The following is a 19,230-nucleotide window of genomic DNA, read 5'->3' as shown; positions in this document are numbered from 1 at the left end:
CTGTCAACATGCATACATTATGTGGACATCTATTTGGCAATGCACAAACATAGACCACACAATATTCTACCAAATTTTAACCTTATTTTAATTAAAATTCAACCACAGGCCTCAACATTTAATTAATTTCAGATTGGATTAATGTTAGGGGCAGAATGGAATTTACTAGGGAGGGACTGGTCTACCTCAAGGTGTCATAAAAAAAATGCACCCCCCTCCCCAAAGTAAAACATATTTTCACTTGACCCTCCCTTTGTACTATAAAATATATTGAACACCCTCCACCCTCATAGAATTAACTCAAAATAATGTGTTTACGACCACAAATAACAATAACTGTAGGGATCCTGTGTTTATAAACGGGGATATCGACTTTGCCACTTCAGCATTCTTTTGTGGTACAGTCGATTCCACGGAGGGCTACGGGCCAGAAGGTTGAGGGTTCGCCGACCACCACAGACGAGTTAACTCTCCCTGCCTGAGTGATTACACTACGGTCAGAGTTGGCTGCAGACACGATCAGCTAGGGGGAAGTCACATTTTCAACATTTATAATTATATAAAATGTATGCAACATATTTTCCACCAACCGGTTTCTGTGCTAATGGACCACACAACTAATAAACAAAGCATGTCGACATTGGGCAATTCAATATCATGGTTTGCATTTTCAACACCACAATAAATAGATTATGTCAATCTCGACAAACAGAAACTACATCCCTACCTTCTAGGCTTACCCACTATCAAAGCCTTGGCTTGACAATGTCCGAATGTCATTCAACTTTTCGGTTTTCTGTAATAGATGTCTCTTTCCATTCATCAACCAGCTGCTGCACAGTTTGGATTGATTGATTTTATTTGTCAGTTAAAATAACACATACACAGTTGAAGTCGGAAGTTTACATACACTTAGGTTGGAGTCATTAAAACTCGTTTTTCAACCACTCCACAAATTTCTTGTTAACAAACTATAGTTTTGACAAGTCGGTTAGGACATCTACTTTGTGCATGACACAAGTAATTGTCCCAACAATTGTTTACAGACAGATTATTTCACTTATAATTCACTGTATCACAATTCCAGTGGGTCAGAAGTTAATATACACTAAGTTGACTGTGCCTATAAACAGCTTGGAAAATTCCAAAAAATGATGTCATGGCTTTAGAAGCGTCTGATAGGCTAATTGGCATCATTTGAGTCAGTTGGAGGTGTACCTGTGGATGTATTTCAAGGCCTACCTTCAAACTCAGTACCTCTTTGCTTGACATCATGGGAAATTCAAAAGAAATCAGCCAAGACCTCAGAAAAAAAGATTGTAGACCTCCACAAGTTTGGTTCATCCTTGGGAGCAATTTCCAAACGCCTGAAGATAGATACCACGTTCATCTGTACAAACAATAGTACGCAAGTATAAACACCATGGGACCACGCAGCTGTCATACCGCTCAGGAAGGAGACGTGTTCTGTCTCCTAGAGATTAACGTACTTTGGTGCGAAAAGTGCAAATCAATCCCAGAACAACAGCAAAGGACCTTGTGAAGGTGCTGGAGGAAACAGGTACAAAAGTATCTATATCCACACTAAAACGAGTCCTATATCGACATAACCTGAAAGGCAGCTCAGCAAGGAAGAAGCCACTGCTCCAAACTTGCCATAAAAAAGCCCGACTACGGTTTGCAACTGCACATGCGGACAAAGATTGTACTTTTTGGAGAAATGTCCTCTGGTCTGATGAAACAAAAATAGAATTGTTTGGCCATAATGACCATTGTTATGTTTTGAGGAAAAAGGGGGAGACTTGCAAGACGAAGAACATCATCATGGCTGATTTCTTCTGATTTTTGCATGATGTCATAATGTATTCATGTTGACAGGATTATTATGTTGAACTAATGTCCATTCTGCTTGTTAACCAGTTGTCAACTTGTTCATGCCTAGGGAGATAGGACGGTGTACAGACAAAACAAATATGAGGGTTCTTCAAGAGTTCTTTGGGAAGGGTGCTGGTTCTATGTGGAACCATAATGACTGAAGAACCCTTTGAGCTCTTCAATGGTTCTTTACAGTTCACATAAGGGTTCTTTGCTCTTTTAGTGATAATTGAAATGTAGGGGAGGTGGCTCATTAAGATATTTTGTTGTGTGGTATGTGCACAGCTCTTTTTGTACAACTGTGAGTTAGGTCATTACAGTTCATCCAATGTGTTGTGTTATGCCATTGGATATTACGTCTATGGTTAGTGATAGGGTTGTGCGAAACACTCATGTATGGGCTTCTGTCAATTGAGAATGGTTGTTTTTAAATGTATTTCTTTACTCTCTCCTCGGGGACCCCCAGCTGTTCCGGAGCTAGCTCTCTTGATTCAGCTTGTCAATTAACACAATAACACCTATGGAATTTTAACAATATGACATGGCTGACCAGAATGAAAAAAAACATGTATGGTTCTTCAAAAGGATCTACAGAGAACTTTTCAGGTTTGAGAAATGTCAATAAGTACCACCTTGTAACCTACATCAGAGAAGGCGTGTTTGGAGAGGGTCATGGTTTATATAGCTAGGAGCTACTCTACTGGTGCCCACATTTGACTGTAGTGTCTCTGCAAATAGTGCATAATTAAAAGTTGACCAAGTTCATCTATGGAAAAGATGCGTATAGGTTTCCCCTTTCATCTGTGTCTGGTGTTCGCTAGTTACTGGCTAGCTAGGTCTTCAGCTAGCATGGAACAAAAGTGGGGAGGGTTGTTCAAAACTGACACAGTTGTCAAGTCAACACATCAATCAGTGTTGCTGTGATAACATCACAAGAGACATGCCCAAATGGGAAATGCAGTGCCTTTGAGAAGTATTCAGACCCCTTGACTTTTTCCCCAATTATGTTATATTACAGCCTTATTCTGACATTAACTGAATCTCAACTTAATACCCATTATTGACAAAGCAAAAACAGGTTTAGACATTGTTGCTAATTTATTAAAAATACAAAACTGAAATATCACATTTACATAAGTATTCAGACTTTTTACTCAGTACTTTGTTGAGGCACCTTTGGCAGTGATTACAGCATCAAATCTTCTTAGGTATGACACTACAAGCTTGGCACACCTGTATTTGGGGAATTTCTCCCATTCTCTGCAGGCACTGTCAGGTCGGTTGGGGAGCGTTGCTGCACAGGTTTTTTCAGGTCTTGCCAGAGATGTTTGATCGGGTTCAAGTCCGGACTCTGGCTGGGCCACTCAAGGACATTCAGAGACTTGTCTGGAAGTCAGTCCTGCGTTGTCTTGGCTGTGTGCTTAGGGTGATTGTCCTGTTGGAAGGTGAACCTTCGCCCCCAGTCTGAGGTCCTGAGCAGGTTTTCATCATGGATCTCTCTGTACTTTGTTCCATTAATCTTTTCCTCGATCCTGATTAGTCACCCAGTCCCTGCTGCTGAAAAACATCCCCCACATAATGATGCTTTCACCACTGTGCTTCACCGTAGGGATGGTGCCAGGTTTCCTCCATACGTAACGCTTGTCATTCATTGGTTTCATCAGACCAGAGAATCTTGTTTCTCATGGTCTGAGTGTCTTTAGGTGCCTTTTGGCAACCTCCAAGCGGGATGTAATGTGCCTTTCACTGAGGAGTGGCTTCCTTCTGGTTACTGTACCATAAAGCCTGATTGGTGGAGTGCTGCAGAGATGCTTGTCTTTCTGGAAGGTTCTCCCATCTCCACAGAGGAACTCTAGAGCTCTGTCAGAGTGACCGTCAGGTTCTTGGTCTCCTCCCTGACCAAGGCCCTTCTCCCCCGATTGCTCAGTTTGGTCTGGCGGCCAGCTCTAGGAAGAGTCTTGGTGGTTCCGAACATCTTCCATTTAAGAATGATGGAAGCCACTGTGTTTTTGGGGACATTCAATGCTGCAGAAATGTTTTTGGTACCCTTCCCCAGATCTGTGCCTCAATGCAATCCTGTTTAGGAGCTCTCCGGACAATTCCTTCAACCTCATGGCTTGGTTTTTGCTCTGACATGCACTGTCAACTGTGGGACCTTATATAGACAGGTGTGTGCCTTTCCAAATCATGTCCAATCAATTTCATTTACCGCAGGTGGACTCCAATAACTGGACTCCAATCTCAAGGATGATCAATGGAAACTGGAAGCACCTGAGCTCAATTTCGAGTCTCATAGCATAGGGTCTGAATACTTATGTAAATAAGGTATTTTTGTTTTTTATTTTGAATACATTTGCTAACATTTCTAAAAACCTGTTTTCATTTTGTCATTATGGAGTATTCTGTGTAGATTGGTGAGGAATTTGGAACGTAATAAAATGTGGAAGAAGTCAAGGGGTCTGAATACTTTCCGAAGTTACTGTGTATATAAAAACACATAGATATTTTTTTAACCGGACCTCATTGAAGCAGTTTTGATGTTGTATGAGTTTCTTTGTGTATCACCAAATTTGATTGAGATGATTTTACTGCAACACTGCTCACTGCATCCAAGTTTCTTGACATAGGCATTTCAAAGAGCTGTCAGTCAAGGCAAGCTCATAAATATAAGCTCCCTGCCCACTCAGCCTGTCTTTTCAAACTTCCTGGTAATTAGCAATGAGATAAAAATCACTTTTTCTCTAATTTTGAGCATTTCTATCCAAAACAAATATTATGGGTGACTTTTTATTCACTCTAAAGGCTATTTTACGTGGGAATCAGTCCTCAATTGGCAGCTTAATTAAATAGTACCCGCAAAACACCAGTCTCAACGTCAACAGTGAAGAGGCGACTCCGGGATGCTGGCCTTCTCGGCAAAGTTGCAAAGAAAAAGCCATATCTCAGACTGACCAATAAAAAGAAAAGATAGGCAAAATAACACAGACACGGGATAGAGGAACTCTGCCTAGAAGGCCAGCATCTCGGAGCATCTCAGCATCTCTTCACTGTTGACGCTGAGACTGGTGTTTTGCGGGTACTATTTAATGAAGCTGCCAGTTGAGGACTTGTGAGGCGTCTGTTTCTCAAACTAGACACTCTAATGTACTTGTCCTCTTGCTCAGTTGTGCACCGGGGCCTCCCACCCCCGTTTCTATTCTGGTTAGAGCCAGTTTGCGTTGTTCTGTAAAGGGAGTAGTACACAGCGTTGTACGAGATCTTCAGTTTCTTGGCAATTTCTCACATGGAATAGCCTTAATTTCTCAGAACAAGAATAGACTGATGAGTTTCAGAAGAAAGTTCTTTGTTTCTAGCCATTTTGAGCCTGTAATTGAACCCACAAATGCTGATGCTCCAGATACTCAACTAGTCTAAAGAAGGCCAGTTTTATTGCTTCTTTTAATTAGAACAACAGTTTTCAGCTGTGCTAACATAATTGCAAAAGGGTTTTCTAATGACCAATTAGCCTTTTAAAATGATAAACTTGGATTAGCTAACACAACGTGCCATGGAACACAGGAGTGATGGTTGCTGATAATGGACCGCTGTACGCCTATGTAGATATTCCATAAAAAATCAGCCATTTCCAGCTACAATAGTCATTTACAACATTAACAATGTCTACGCTGTATTTCTGATCAATTTGATGTTATTTTAATGGTCAAAAAACGGTGCTTTTGAATGTTATTGTAGCTGTTGCCAGAGAATTGACTGTCCATTTCTTTACCATAAGCCACCTCCATTTTAGAGAATTTGGCAGTACATGCAATCGGCCTCACAACTAATTGTTTTAATCATTATTTTCTCTCTGACAAAAAGCTTCCTTCGGCCAAATGTAGTTGCGTACTCCTCCCCTAGAGCACTACATATCCCATAGTTCCTTAATGAAGATGTACTCAGAGCATAGCTAGTATGTGGGCAGTATGCATTCCAGAATTCCTTAATTAACATGTTTTTAGAATAGATAGTGAGGGCAGTATTTGTTGTTGTTGGTTCAGGTTTTCAGTCATGCAGTGAAAGGCCAGCTGTTCACCTGGCAGTTCCCTCAAGGCTTTAGGCCCACTACATCTCCCTGCATGGCAGTTTTAGACCCCTCTCCCTGCCTGCCCTCTCACAGAGACCTGAAAAGCAGCTGCTGCTGTTATAGTAATATAACAACCCTCTGTAACCCTCAAGGATTCAGGCCCACCTCTCCCTCCAGCTTTATGAAGTGATTTACAAAGTAAAACAGCGAGCATGGGCCCATGAGTTCTTCTGCAAAAATATGGAATTAGAGTTGGATAAATGTAGTTAAACTAGATTTTATTTGTAAGGACTTATACAGGATACTAACCTCAACATCAAAACCTTTTTGTATTTATTACGGATCCCCATTAGCTGCTGGCAGCAGTAACTCTTCCTGGGGTCCAGCGAAATTAAGGCAGTTTAGACAATTTAAAAAAACATTACAATACATTCACAGATTTTACAACACACTGTGTGCCCTTAGGCCCCTATTCTACCACATCTACAGTTCTAAATCAATGTGTATGTGTGTGTATAGTGTGTATGTTATCTTGTGTGTGTATGCATGTGTCTGTGCCTATGTGTGTGTTGCTTCACAGTACCCGCTGTTCCGTAATGTGTTTTTGATCTGTTTTTTTAAATATAATTTTACTGTTTGCATCAGTTACTTGATGTGGAATAGAATTCCATGTAGTCATGGCTCTATGTAGTACCGTGCGCCTCCCATAGTCTGCTCTGGACTTGGGTACTGTGAAGAGACCTCTTGTGGCATGTCTTGTGGGGTATGCATGTGTGTCTGAGCTGTGTGCCAGTAGTTCAAACAGACAGCTCGGTGCATTCAACATGTCTGTCACGTGTGCTCCCACTCCGGCCTCTAGGTCACCAGGCTGCTCATTATGGCGCACACCTGTCACCAGCGGTACGCGCATAATGACACACACCTGGACTCCATCACCTCCTTGATTACCTGCCCTTTATATGTCACTCCCTTTGGTTTCTTCCCCAGTCGTCATTATTCCTGTTTCATGTCGGTGCGCTGTTTGTGTGTCTTGTTTTATTCATTTATTCATTAATTAAATGTATTCACTCCCTGAGCTTGCTTCCCAACTCTCAGCGTACATCGTTACAATGTCAATACCTCTCATAAATACAAGTAGTGATGAAGTCAATCTCTCCTCCACTTTGAGCCAGGTGAGATTGACATGCATCTTATTAATGTTATCTCTCTGTGTACATCCAAGGGCAAGCCGTGCTGCTCTCTTTGTGGCACCTGACCACACGACTGAACAGTAGTCCAGGTGCGACAAAACTAGGGCTTGTAGGACCTGCCTTGTTGATAGTGTTGTTAAAATGGCAGAGTGTGCATATTTATTATGGACAGATCTCTCCCCATCTTAGCTACTGTTGTATCAATACGCTTTGACCATGACAGTTTACAATCCAGGGTTACTCCAAGCAGTTTAGTCATCTCAACTTGCTCAATTTCCACATTATTTATTACAAGATTTAGTTGAGGTTCAGGGTTTAGTGAATGATTTGTCCCAAATACAATGCTTTTAGTTTTAGAAATATTTAGGGCTAACAAATTCCTTGCCACCCACTCTGAAACTAACTGCAACTCTTTGTTAAGTGTTGCAGTCATTTCAGTCGCTGTGGTAGCTTACGTGTATAGTGTTGAGTCATCCGCATACATAGACACTCTGGCTTTACTCTAAGTCAGTGGCATGTCGTTAGTAAAGATTGAAAAAAGCAAGAGGCCTAAACAGCTACCCTGGGGAATTCCTGATTCGACTTGGATTATGTTTGAGAGGCTCCATTAAAGAACACCCTCTGTGTTCTGTTAGACAAGTAATTCTTTATCCACATTATAGCAGGGGTTGTAAAGCCATAACACATGTGTTTTTCCAGCAGCTGACAATGATCGATAATGTCAAAATCTGCACTGAAGTCTAACAAGACAGCCCCCACAATCCTTTTATCACCAATTTCTCTCAGCCAATCATCAGTCATTTGTGTAATTGCTGTGCTTGTTGAGTGTCCTTCCCTATAAGCGTGCTGAAAGTCGTCAATTTGTGTACTGTGAAATAGCATTTTATCTGAGCAAACACCATTTTTTTTTACAGAAGTTTACTATGGGTTGGTAACAGGCTGATTGGCCAGCTATTTGAGCCAGTAAAGGGGGCTTTACTATTTTTGGGTAGCGGAATGACTTTAGTTTCCCTCCAGGTCTGAGGGCACACACTTTCTAGTAGGCTTAAATTGAAGATGTGGCAAATAGAAGTGGCAATATCGTCTGCTATTGTCCTCAGTAAATTTCCATCCAGATTGCCAGACCCCGGTGCCTTGTCATTGTTGATAGACAACAATAGTATTTTCCTCTTCCCCACTGACTTTACGGAATTCAAAATTACAACGCTTGTCTTTCATAATTTGGTCCGATATACTTGGATAACCTGGATTAGTGTCAGCGTTTGTTGCAATTCACAATTCCATACCTAAAACCTTGATTTTGGACAAAATTACCTGAATGGACTATTTACTACTGAGTACTATCAAGGAAAAATACTTCTAACAATCCAAGACCTGCAGAAGAAACACAACGGAACCTGGAAATACCATCCAACACAAAATTGTGTGAGTAATGTTCAGACTGAACCTACTTTCTGAAGCCAAAAAGTAAAAGACAATCTCGAGGTAATTTTGTTATATGAAGCTTAATAAATATGCCTACTCATCTGCTAGGAAATAATCTGACTGAAATTAGCACTGAAGTGTGGAGTGAGAGGTGTGAAAACTAAAAAAATGCAGGAGAGTTTCACAGCCTCTCCCTCTCCATCTGTGCAGAGAATCCCCAAAATACAGAATCCCCAAAATACAACAGCCACAGGACAACTTTGTTTGGACGTCGTAAAGGACCATTCGCCAAAACACTGACAAGATAAAGCTAGCTAACGACCTCGTTTTCCACGTGGGAAAGATGGACAGAGACATATTAGCTACGTTAGCTGGGATTTTCTACAAGGAATCTGCCTCCCAAAAATAGCTTCTCCCAAGTGGGTCTGACACCTACTCCCATTACCTGCTGCACTGCTGCTTGGATTCTACCTGGCGATCTGTTCACCATTTCACCATCACCATTTGCATACCATGCGATTATCTGAGAACAGCGCCCAGCAGACAAATCATTACAAACAGTTACCAGCCAAGTAGAGGAGTTACACAAGTCAGAAATAGTGATATAATTAATCACTTACCTTTGATCTTCATATGGTTGCACTCACAAGACTCCCATTTACTCAATAAATGTTTGTTTTGTTCGATAAAGTCCCTCTTTATATCCAAAAACCTCCGTTTTGTTTGCGCGTTTTGTTCAGTATTCCGCAGTCACAACAGACAGACGAAAAATCCGAAAAGTATCAGTAAAGTTCGTAGAAATATGTCGATAGATGTTTATAATCAATCCTCAGGTTGTTTTTAGTCATAATAATCAATAACATTTCAACTGGACAATAGCTTTGTCAATATAAAAGGAAAACAAGAAAGGTGCGCTCTCGGTCGTGTGCATGAAAAACCTCTGGGACACTGCAGTGATCCACTCATTCAGAGTGGTCTTACTCCCTCATTTTTCAGAATACAAGCCTGAAACAATTTCTAAAGACTGTTGACATCCAGTGGAAGCCATAGGAAGTGCAATTTGAGTCCTAAGTCAATGGATACTGTAATGGCATTCAATAGAAAACTACAACATAAAATAAAAAACTCAGGTTTTTGCCTGCCATATCAGTTATGTTGTACTCACTGACATTATTTTAACAGTTTTGGAAACTTTAGAGTTTTCTATCCAAATCTACCAATTATATGCATATCGTAGCTTCTGGGCCTGAGTAGCAGGCAGTTTACTTAGGTCACGCTTTTCATCCGGAGGTGAAAATAGTGCCCCCTACCCTAGTGAGGTTAACGTTGATGAAGTGGTTGCTGCTGACAAGGAGCACATGGCTGTGCTCTTTAATCACCACTCCAATAAGTCAGGATTCCTGTTTGACTATGCCATGTCTCCTTGCCCGTCCAACATTTCCTCATCTCCCACCCCTTCTAATGTGACTATGCTCCTCCCTCTTTTTCCCCTGCCCCACTACAAAGTATCTCCCTGTAGGCGGTTTCTGAGTCCGAGGTGCTAAAGGAGCTCCTTAAACGTAACCCCCAATTAACATCTGGTTCAGATGGTTTAGACCCTTTCTTCTTTAAGGTTACTGCCCATATAATTGTCAAGCCTATCTCTGACCTTTTTAACCGGTCCCTCCTCTTTGGGGAGGTTCCCATTGCTTGGAAGGCAGCCACGGTGCGTCTTTTATTTAAAGGGGGATATCAAACTGATCCTAACTGTTATAGGCCAATACATTTTTTGCCCTATTTATCAAAAGTGTTGGAAAAACTTGTCAATAATCAACTGACTGGCTTTATTGATGTCTATAGTATTCTCTCGGGTATGCAGTCTCGTTTCCGCTCAGGGTATCGATGTGTCACTGCAACCTTAAAGGTCCTAAATGATGTCACCTTGGCCAAAGCTTTTGATATGGTAGACCATTCCATTCTTGTGGGCTGGCTAAGGAGTATTGGTGTCTCTGAGGGGTCTTTGGCCTGCTTTGCTAACTACCTTTCTCAAAGAGTGCAGTGTATAAAGTCAGAACATCTGCTGTCTCAGCCACTGCCTGTCACCAAGGGGGTACCCCAAGGCTCAATCCTAGGCCCCACACTCTTCACAATTTACATCAACAACAGAGCTCCAGCAGTAGGAAGCTCTCTCATCCATTTATGTGCAGGTTATACAGTCTTATACTCTGCTGGCACCTCCCCAGATGTTGTGTTGTACACAATAGAACAATGTTTTCTTAGTGTCCAACAAGCTTTCTCTGCCCTTAACCTTGTCTTGAACACCTCCAAAACAAGGGTCATGTGGTTTGGTAAGAAGAATGCCCCTTTCCCCACCGGTGTGATTACTACCTCTGAAGTTTTAGAGCTTGAGGTAGTCACCTCATACAAGTACTTGGGTGTATGGCTAGACGGTACACTGTCCTTCTCTCAGCACATATCAAAGCTGCAGGCAAAGACTAAATCTAGACTTGGTTTCCTCTATCGTAATCGCTCCTTTTTCACCATAGCGACTGGAACGAGCTGCAAAAAACACTCAAACTGGACCGTTTTGTCTCCATCTCTTCATTCAAAGACTCAAATCATGGACACTCTTACTGACAGTTGTGGCTGCTTCGCGTGATGTATTGTTGTCTCTACCTTCTTGCCCTTTGTGCTGTTGTCTGTGTCCAATAATGTTTGTACCATGTTTTGTGTTGCTACCAATGTGTTTTCATGTGTTTCTGCCATGCTATGTTGTTGTCTTACGTCTCTCTTTATGTAGTGTTTTGGTGTCTCTCTTGTCGTGATGTGTGTTATGTCCCATATATATATATATTTTTTAATCACAGCCCCTGTCCCCGCAGGAGGCCTTTTGCATTCTGGTAGGCCACAATTTGTTCTTAACTGACTTGCCTAGTTAAATAATGTTTAAATAAAAATAAATGTACATTCTTACAGAGGCCTGCTGTTCTGACTTGGGTTCAAATGTTATTTGAAATCTTTCAAAAACTTACAGCGCTTGGAGTGTCAGATGGGCGCAGTTTGCACGTTTGAGATTTTTCTGTTGTTTCCACTGCACCTGAATGCTCAGTCAAGCCCAGTATTTGAAATTATTTTGAATAGTATTTGAATCCAGGTAACTTTCAATGTTTCAGGTCCACTCTACCTCCACCTTTTTCTTCCTGCATTCTTACAAAGGCCTGATGTTCAGACCTAGGTTCAAATACAATTTGAAATGATTTCTAAATACTATTTGAAATAATTTAAAATACTTTATCTGTGCTTGATTGAACTTGTCTGGCTTAATTGACCGATATAGTAGTCCCAAAACTGTAAACCCACATTTGGCACTCTATGCAGGCTAGATCAAAGTATATTTTTCATGTATTCAATTATTATTTGAACCCAGGTATGCTGCTGTTACAGTAATATACCAGCCCCCTCCTCTATAAACCTTAAGGTTTCAGGCCTACATTTCCATGCTACATATCACACACCTACAATCTGCAGCAAAGTGCAAACCTCTACATATTGTCACACGCCTACAAACAAATACAAACCCGCACACAGTTACAGGCTAACTCAGAGTGATATGTAACATACTCCCACTAATGTAAACACATGTGGACTCCCTCATAGATCAAATTAAATTTATTTATGAAGCCCTTTTCACATCAGCAGATGTCACAAAGTGTTATACAGAAACCCATTCTGAAACCCCAAACAGCAAGCAGTGCAGATGTAGAAGAACGGTGGCTAGGAAAAACTCCCTAGAAAGGCAGGAACCTAAGAAGAAACCTAGGGGTAGGTTCCTTGTTCCTTGTCAATCATTGGCTTATTGGTAAAATCAGCAATCAGACAATATCTTCTTTAAGTAAATCAATCAAACCTTTATTAATGCAATTGCAGACAGAAGTTGACAACGGAAACACAGCACGTATGTTTCAGAGTAAGTTCTGCACCCCACCTAAGGGCGCAGCTGATTTTATACATGTGATCACTCCCTAGTGGTATGATCACCTACGTCAACGTATGTATACGGCAATATGCTGAGGTTACCTTATAAGGTAAACTATTATAGTAGATTCTCTGAATTCATTAGCATTGTCCACTGTCACACAAGATCAAAATGTCAAAATCAGACAGTGGTTACTTCTCTTTATCTAGTTTCGGTCTGACTCAGACCTAGCCTGCAAGCAAGCTCTTGCAACAGCTAGGGTATAACCACAAAGACTAAAATAGATGACTTGAGGAACGTATAGTGGAAGAGTTTTTAGGCACATAGCAACCGTATCTATTATAAGGCCTGCAGAAAAACATATGAACCTTAAGGTCCCCTTATTAATCAATAATGTGAAGGGTCTTTGGGACCCTAACCCCTTCAAGAGGAACCAGGCTCTGGGGGGGGGGGGGGGGGGGTAGTCCTCTTCTGGCTGTTCCGGGTGGAGACTATAAGAGTACGTGGCCACAATATGTTCAAATATTCAACATCACAACCAGGTGGACTGGGGACAGCCAGGACTCATCAGGCCAGGTTGTCCTAAGGCATGGTCCTAGGGCTCAGGTCCTCTGGGAGGGGAGGGAGAGAAAGAGAATTAGAGGGAGCATACTACAATTCTCACAGGACACCAGACATAACAGACTGCTCCTAGCCACCCGACACAGACTATTGCAGCATAGTTACTGAAGGCTGAGATGGGGGAGTCGGGGGACATTGTGGACGATACCCCCGGACAGGGCCAACTAGGCAGGATATAACCCCACCCACTTTGCCAAAGCATAGCCCTTACACCACTAGAGGAATATCAACAAACCACAAACTTACTACCCTGAGACAAGGCTGAGTATAGCCCATGAAGATCTCATCCAACGCTGAGCCCAAGGGGACGCAAACCGGACAGAAAGATTACGTCAGTGATGCAACCCACTTAAGTGATGCACCCCTCCTAGGGAGTGCATGGGAGAGCACTAGTAAGCCAGTGACTCAGCCCCCGTAATACAGTCAGAGGCAGAGAATCCCAGTGAAGAGAGGGGAGCAGGCCAGGCAGAGACAGCAAGGGCGTTTAGTTGCTCCACTGCCTTGCTGTTCTCCGTCGCATCCCTGGGACCGACTACACTCAATCATAGGATCTACTGAAGAGATGAGTCTTAAGTAAAGAGTTAAAGGTCGAGGCCGAGTTTGCATCTCTCACATGGATAGGCAGACCATTCCATAAAATTTTGCTCTATAGGAAAAGCCCTGCCTCCAGCTGTTTGCTTCGAAATTCTAGGGACAGTAAGGAGGCCTGCATCTTGTGATCATAGCATACGTGTAGGTAGAGTTCAAGTCGGAAGTTTACATACACTTAGGTTGGAGTCATTAAAACTAGTTTTTCAACCACTCCACAAATGTCTTGTTAACAAGCTATAGTTTTGGCAAGTCGGTTAAGGACATCTACTTTGTGCATAACACAAGTAATTTTTCCAACAATTGTTTACAGACAGATTATTTCACTTATAATTCACCGTATCACAATTCCAGTGGGTCAGAAGTTTACATACGCTAAGTTGACTGTGCCTTTAAACAGCTTGATGTCATGGCTTTAGAAGCTTCTGATAAGCTAATTGACATAATTTGAGTCAATTGGAGGTGTACCTGTGGATGTATTTCAAGGCCTACCTTTAAACTCAGTGCCTCTTTGCTTGACATCATGGGAAAATCAGAAGAAATCAGCCAAGACCTCAGAAAAACGATTGTAGACCTCCACAAGTCTGGCTCATCCTTGGGAGCAATTTCCAAACACCTGAAGGTACCACGTTCATCTGTACAAACAATAGTACGCAAGTATAAACACCATGGGACCACGCAGCCGTCATACCGCTCAGGAAGGAGGCGCCTTCTGTCTCCTGGAGATGAACGTACTTTGGTGCGAAATGTGCAAATCAATCCCAGAACAACAGCAAAGGACCTTGTAAAGATGCTGGAGGAAACAGGTACAAAAGTATCTATATCCACAGTAAAACGAGTCCTATATCGACATAACCTGAAAGGCCGCTCAGCAAGGAAGAAGCCACTGCTCCAAAACTGCCATAAAAAATCCAGACTACGGTTTGCAACTGCACATGGGGACAAAGATCTTACTTTTTGGAGAAATGTCCTCTGGTCTGGTAAAACAAAAATAGAACTGTTTGGCCATAATGACCATAGTTATGTTTGTAGGAAAAAGGTGGAGGCTTGCAAGCCGAAGAACCTCATCCCAACCGTGAAGCACGGGGGTGGCAGCATCATGTTATGGGGGTGCTTTGCTGCAGGCAAATTAATGTTTTCCAACAGTCTTGATGGAGTTCCCACATATGCTGAGCACTTGTTGGCTGCTTTTCCTTCAACTCTGCGGTCCAACTCATCCCAAACGATCTTCATCTTGGTCAAATCGCCCTTACACACCCAGGAGGTGTGTTCTGGGTCATTGTCCTATTGAAAAACAAATACTAGTACCACTAAGCGCAAACCATATGGGATGGCGTATTGCTGCAGAATGCTATTGTAGCCATGCTGGTTAAGTGTGCCTTGAATTCTAAATAAATCACTAACAGTGTCACTAGCAAAGCACCCCCACACCATCACACTTCCTCCTCCATGCTTCATGGTGGGAACCACACATGCGGAGATCATCCGTTCACCTACTCTGCATCTCACAAAGACACGGTTGGAACCAAAAATCTCAAATTTGGATTCATCAGACCTGTGGACATATTTCCACCGGTCTAATGTCCATTGCTCGTGTTTCTTGGCCCAAGTTAGTCTCTTCTTCTTATTGTTGTCCTTTAGTAGTATTTCTTTGCAGCAATTCAACCACGAAGGCCTGATTCACGCAGTCTCCTCTGAACAGCTGATGTTGAGATGTGTCTGTTACTTGAACTCTGTGAATCATTTATTTGGACTGCAATCTGAGGTGCAGTTAACGCTAATGAACTTATCCTCTGCAGCAGAGTTAACTCTGGGTCATTCTTTCCTGTGTCGGTCCTCATGAGAACCAGTTACATCATAGCGCTTGATGGTTTTGCGACTGCACTTGAATAAACTTTAAAAGTTCTTCAAATTTTCCAGATTGATAGACCTTCATGTCTTAAAGTAGTGATGGACTGTTGTTTCTCTTTGCTTATTTGAGCTGTTCTTGCCATACTATGGACTTGGTCTTTTAACAAATAGGGCTATCTTCTATATACTATCCCTACCTTGTCACAACACAACTGATTGTATCAAACACATTAAGAAGGAAAGAAATTCCACAAATTAACTTTTAACAAGGCACACCTGTTAATTGAAATGCATTCCAGGTAACTATCTCATGAAGCTAGTTGAGAGAATGTGAAGCGTGTGTAAAGCTGTCATCAAGGCAAAGGGTTGCTGCTTTGAAGAATCTCAAATATAAAATATTTTTTGATTTGTTAAACACTTTTTTGGTTACTACATGATTCCATATGTGTTATTTCCTAGTTTTGATGACTTCACTATTATTGTACAATGTACAAAATTGTAAAAATTAAGGAAAACCCTTGAATGAGTAGGTGTGTCCAAACGTTTGGCTGTTACTGTAGGTCCGGAGACATGTTGGACAAAACCCACTGAGTGTATGATGGTTCCGAAAGCCTTTTTGGAGTAGGTCTGTGAACTTTTCCATGTGAATATTGAAGTTACCAAAAATGTGAATATTATCTGCCATGACTACAAGGTCTGATAGGAATGCAAGATACTCAGTGAGGAACGCTGTATATGGCCCACGAAGCCTGTAAACAGTTACTATGAAAAGTATTTGAGTAGGCTGCATAGATTCCATGACAAGAAGCTCAAAAGATGAAAACAGTCTTTTTTTTTGTTGGTACATTAAAATGTGCTGTCGTAAATGTTAGGAACACCTCCATCTTAACCAGAAGGAGAGGCCTCATTTAACAGAGTAAATTCATCAGGCTTGAGCCATGTTTCAGTCAGGCCAATCACATCAAGGTTATGATCAGTGATTAGTTCATTGACTATGCCTGCCTTGGAAATGAGGGATCTAACATTAAGTAGCCCTATTTTGAGATGTGAGATATCACAATCTCTTTCAATAATGACAGGAATGGAGGAGGTCTTTATTTCAGTGAGATTACTAAGGCAAACACCGCCATGTTTAGTTTTGCCCAACCTAGATCGAGGAACAGACATGGTCTCAATGTGGATAGCTGAGACTCCACTAAGCTGGCAGGCTGGCTAACAGCCTGCTGCCTCGCCTGCACCGTATCTCATTGTTTAGCTAGAGGAGTTATAGCCCTGTCTATGTTGATAGATAAGATGAGAGCACCCCTCCAGCTAGGAAGGAGTCCGTCACTCCTCAGCAGGCCAGGCGTGGTCCTGTTTGAGGGTGAGTCCCAGAAAGAGGGCCTATTGTCTACAAATTCTATATTTTGGGAGGGGCAGAAAACAGTTTTCAACCAGTGATTGAGTTTTGAGTGTCAGGTTCTCCCTAGGAGAGGTGGGTGTGAAGAAAAGGGATCGGTGGCAGCTAGTAGACCGGCGGCGACGACCGCCGAGCGCCGCCCGAACAGGGAGAGGAGCCACCTTCGGTGGAAGTTGTGACAGTACCCCCCCCCCCCCCTTGACGCGTGGCTCCCGCAGCGCGCCGCGGAGGGACCTCCCGCACCTCAACGTCCTGCAATGGACCAGCTACCACCGGCCTGAGGAGAGAGACATGAAACGAGGGGTTAATACGATAGTAAGGGGGAGCTGTAACCTATAACACACCTTGTTTATTCTCCTCAGGACTTTAAATGGCCCCACAAACCGCGGGCCCAGCTTCCGGCAGGGCAGGCGGAGGGGCAGGTTTCGGGTCGAGAGCCAGACCCGGTCCCCCGGTGCGAACACGGGGGCCTCACTGCGGTGGCGGTCACCGCTTTCCTTCTGCCACCCACCGGCCCGTTTCAGGGATTCCTGGACGGCTCTCCAGGTCTCTTTTGAGCTCTGCACCCTTTCCTCCACCGCAAAAGCCTCGGTCTGGCTCTGATGCCACGGTACCAGGACCGGCTGATAGCCCAACACGCACTGAAACGGCGACAGGTCCGTGGAGGAGTGGCAGAGTGAATTTTGAGCCATCTCGGCCGATGGGACGAACCTCGCCCACTCTCCTGGCCGGTCCTGGCAATACGACGGCAGAAACCTGCCCACATCCTGGTTCACTCTCTCCACCTGCCCATTACTCTCGGGGTGAAAACCCGAGGTGAGGCTGACCGAGACCCTCAGACGTTCCATGAACGCTCTCCAGACCCTGGACGTGAACTGGGGACCCGATCAGAAACTATGTCCTCAGGCACCTCGTAGTGCCGGAAGACGTGTGTAAACAGGGCCTCCGCAGTCTGTAGGGCCGTAGGGAGACCGGGCAAAGGGAGGAGACGGCAGGACTTAGAAAACCGATCCACAACAACCAGGATTGTGGTGTTCCCGTGACAGAGGAAGATCAGTGAGGAAGTCCACCGACAGGTGTGACCAAGGCCACTGTGGAACGGGAAGGGGCTGTAACTTCCCTCTAGGCAGGTGTCTAGGAGCCTTACACTGGGCGTACACCGAACAGGAGGAAACATAAACCCTCACGTCCTTGGTCAAGGTGGGCCACCAGTACTTCCCCATAAGACCCCGCACCGTCCTATCGATCCCCGGATGACCAGAGGAGGGTAGCATGTGAGCCCACCTGATCAATCTATTGCGAACACCAAGTGGGACGTACCTCCGAGCAGCTGGACACTGTGGTGGAGTGGGTTCTAACCGTGACGCCCGCTCGATGTCCGCGTCCATCTCCCATACCACCAGTGCCACCAGACAAGAGGCCGGAAGTATGGGGGTGGGATCGATGGACCGCTCCTCGGTATCGTAGAGACGGGACAGTGCGTCGGCCTTAGCGTTACGGGAACCTGGTCTATAAGAGATGGTGAAACGAAATCTGGTGAAAAACATCGCCTACCTTGCCTGACGAGGATTCAGTCTCCTCGCCGCCCGGATGTACTCATTTACATTTACATTTAAGTCATTTAGCAGACGCTCTTATCCAGAGCGACTTACAAATTGGAAAGTTCATACATATTCATCCTGGTCCCCCCGTGGGAAATGAACCCACAACCCTGGCGTTGCAAGCGCCATGCTCTACCAACTGAGCCACACGGGACCAAATTACGGTGGTCAGTCCAGATGAGAAAAGAGTGTTGCGCCCCCTCAAGCCAATGTCTCCACACCTTCAGAGCTTTTACCACAGCCAGCAACTCCCGGTCCCCCACATCATAGTTTCGCTCCGCCGGTCTGAGCTTCCTCGAAAAGAAAGCGCAGGGGCGAAGCTTCAGGGGCGTACCCGAGCGCTGTGATAGCACGGCTCCAACACCAGCCTCGGACGCGTCCACCTCCACTATGAATGCCAAAGAGGGGTCCGGATGCGCCAATATGGGAGCATCGGTAAACAACGCCTTCAGACGACCAAAAGCCCTGTCCACTTCCGCCGACCACCGCAAAGCCCCCCCCTTCAGCAGTGAGGTATTGGGAGGAGCCCACTGCCCAAAACCCCGGATAAACCCTCGGTAGTAATTGGCAAACCCTAAAAACCGCTGCACCTCCTTTACCGTGGTCGGGGTCGGCCAATTACGCACGGCCGCAATGCGGTCACACTCCATCACCACAGGCTC

Source organism: Salvelinus namaycush, chromosome 26 (genome assembly GCF_016432855.1).
Source record: "Salvelinus namaycush isolate Seneca chromosome 26, SaNama_1.0, whole genome shotgun sequence".
Lineage (NCBI taxonomy): Eukaryota > Metazoa > Chordata > Actinopteri > Salmoniformes > Salmonidae > Salvelinus > Salvelinus namaycush.
This window is presented reverse-complemented; position numbering follows the sequence as displayed.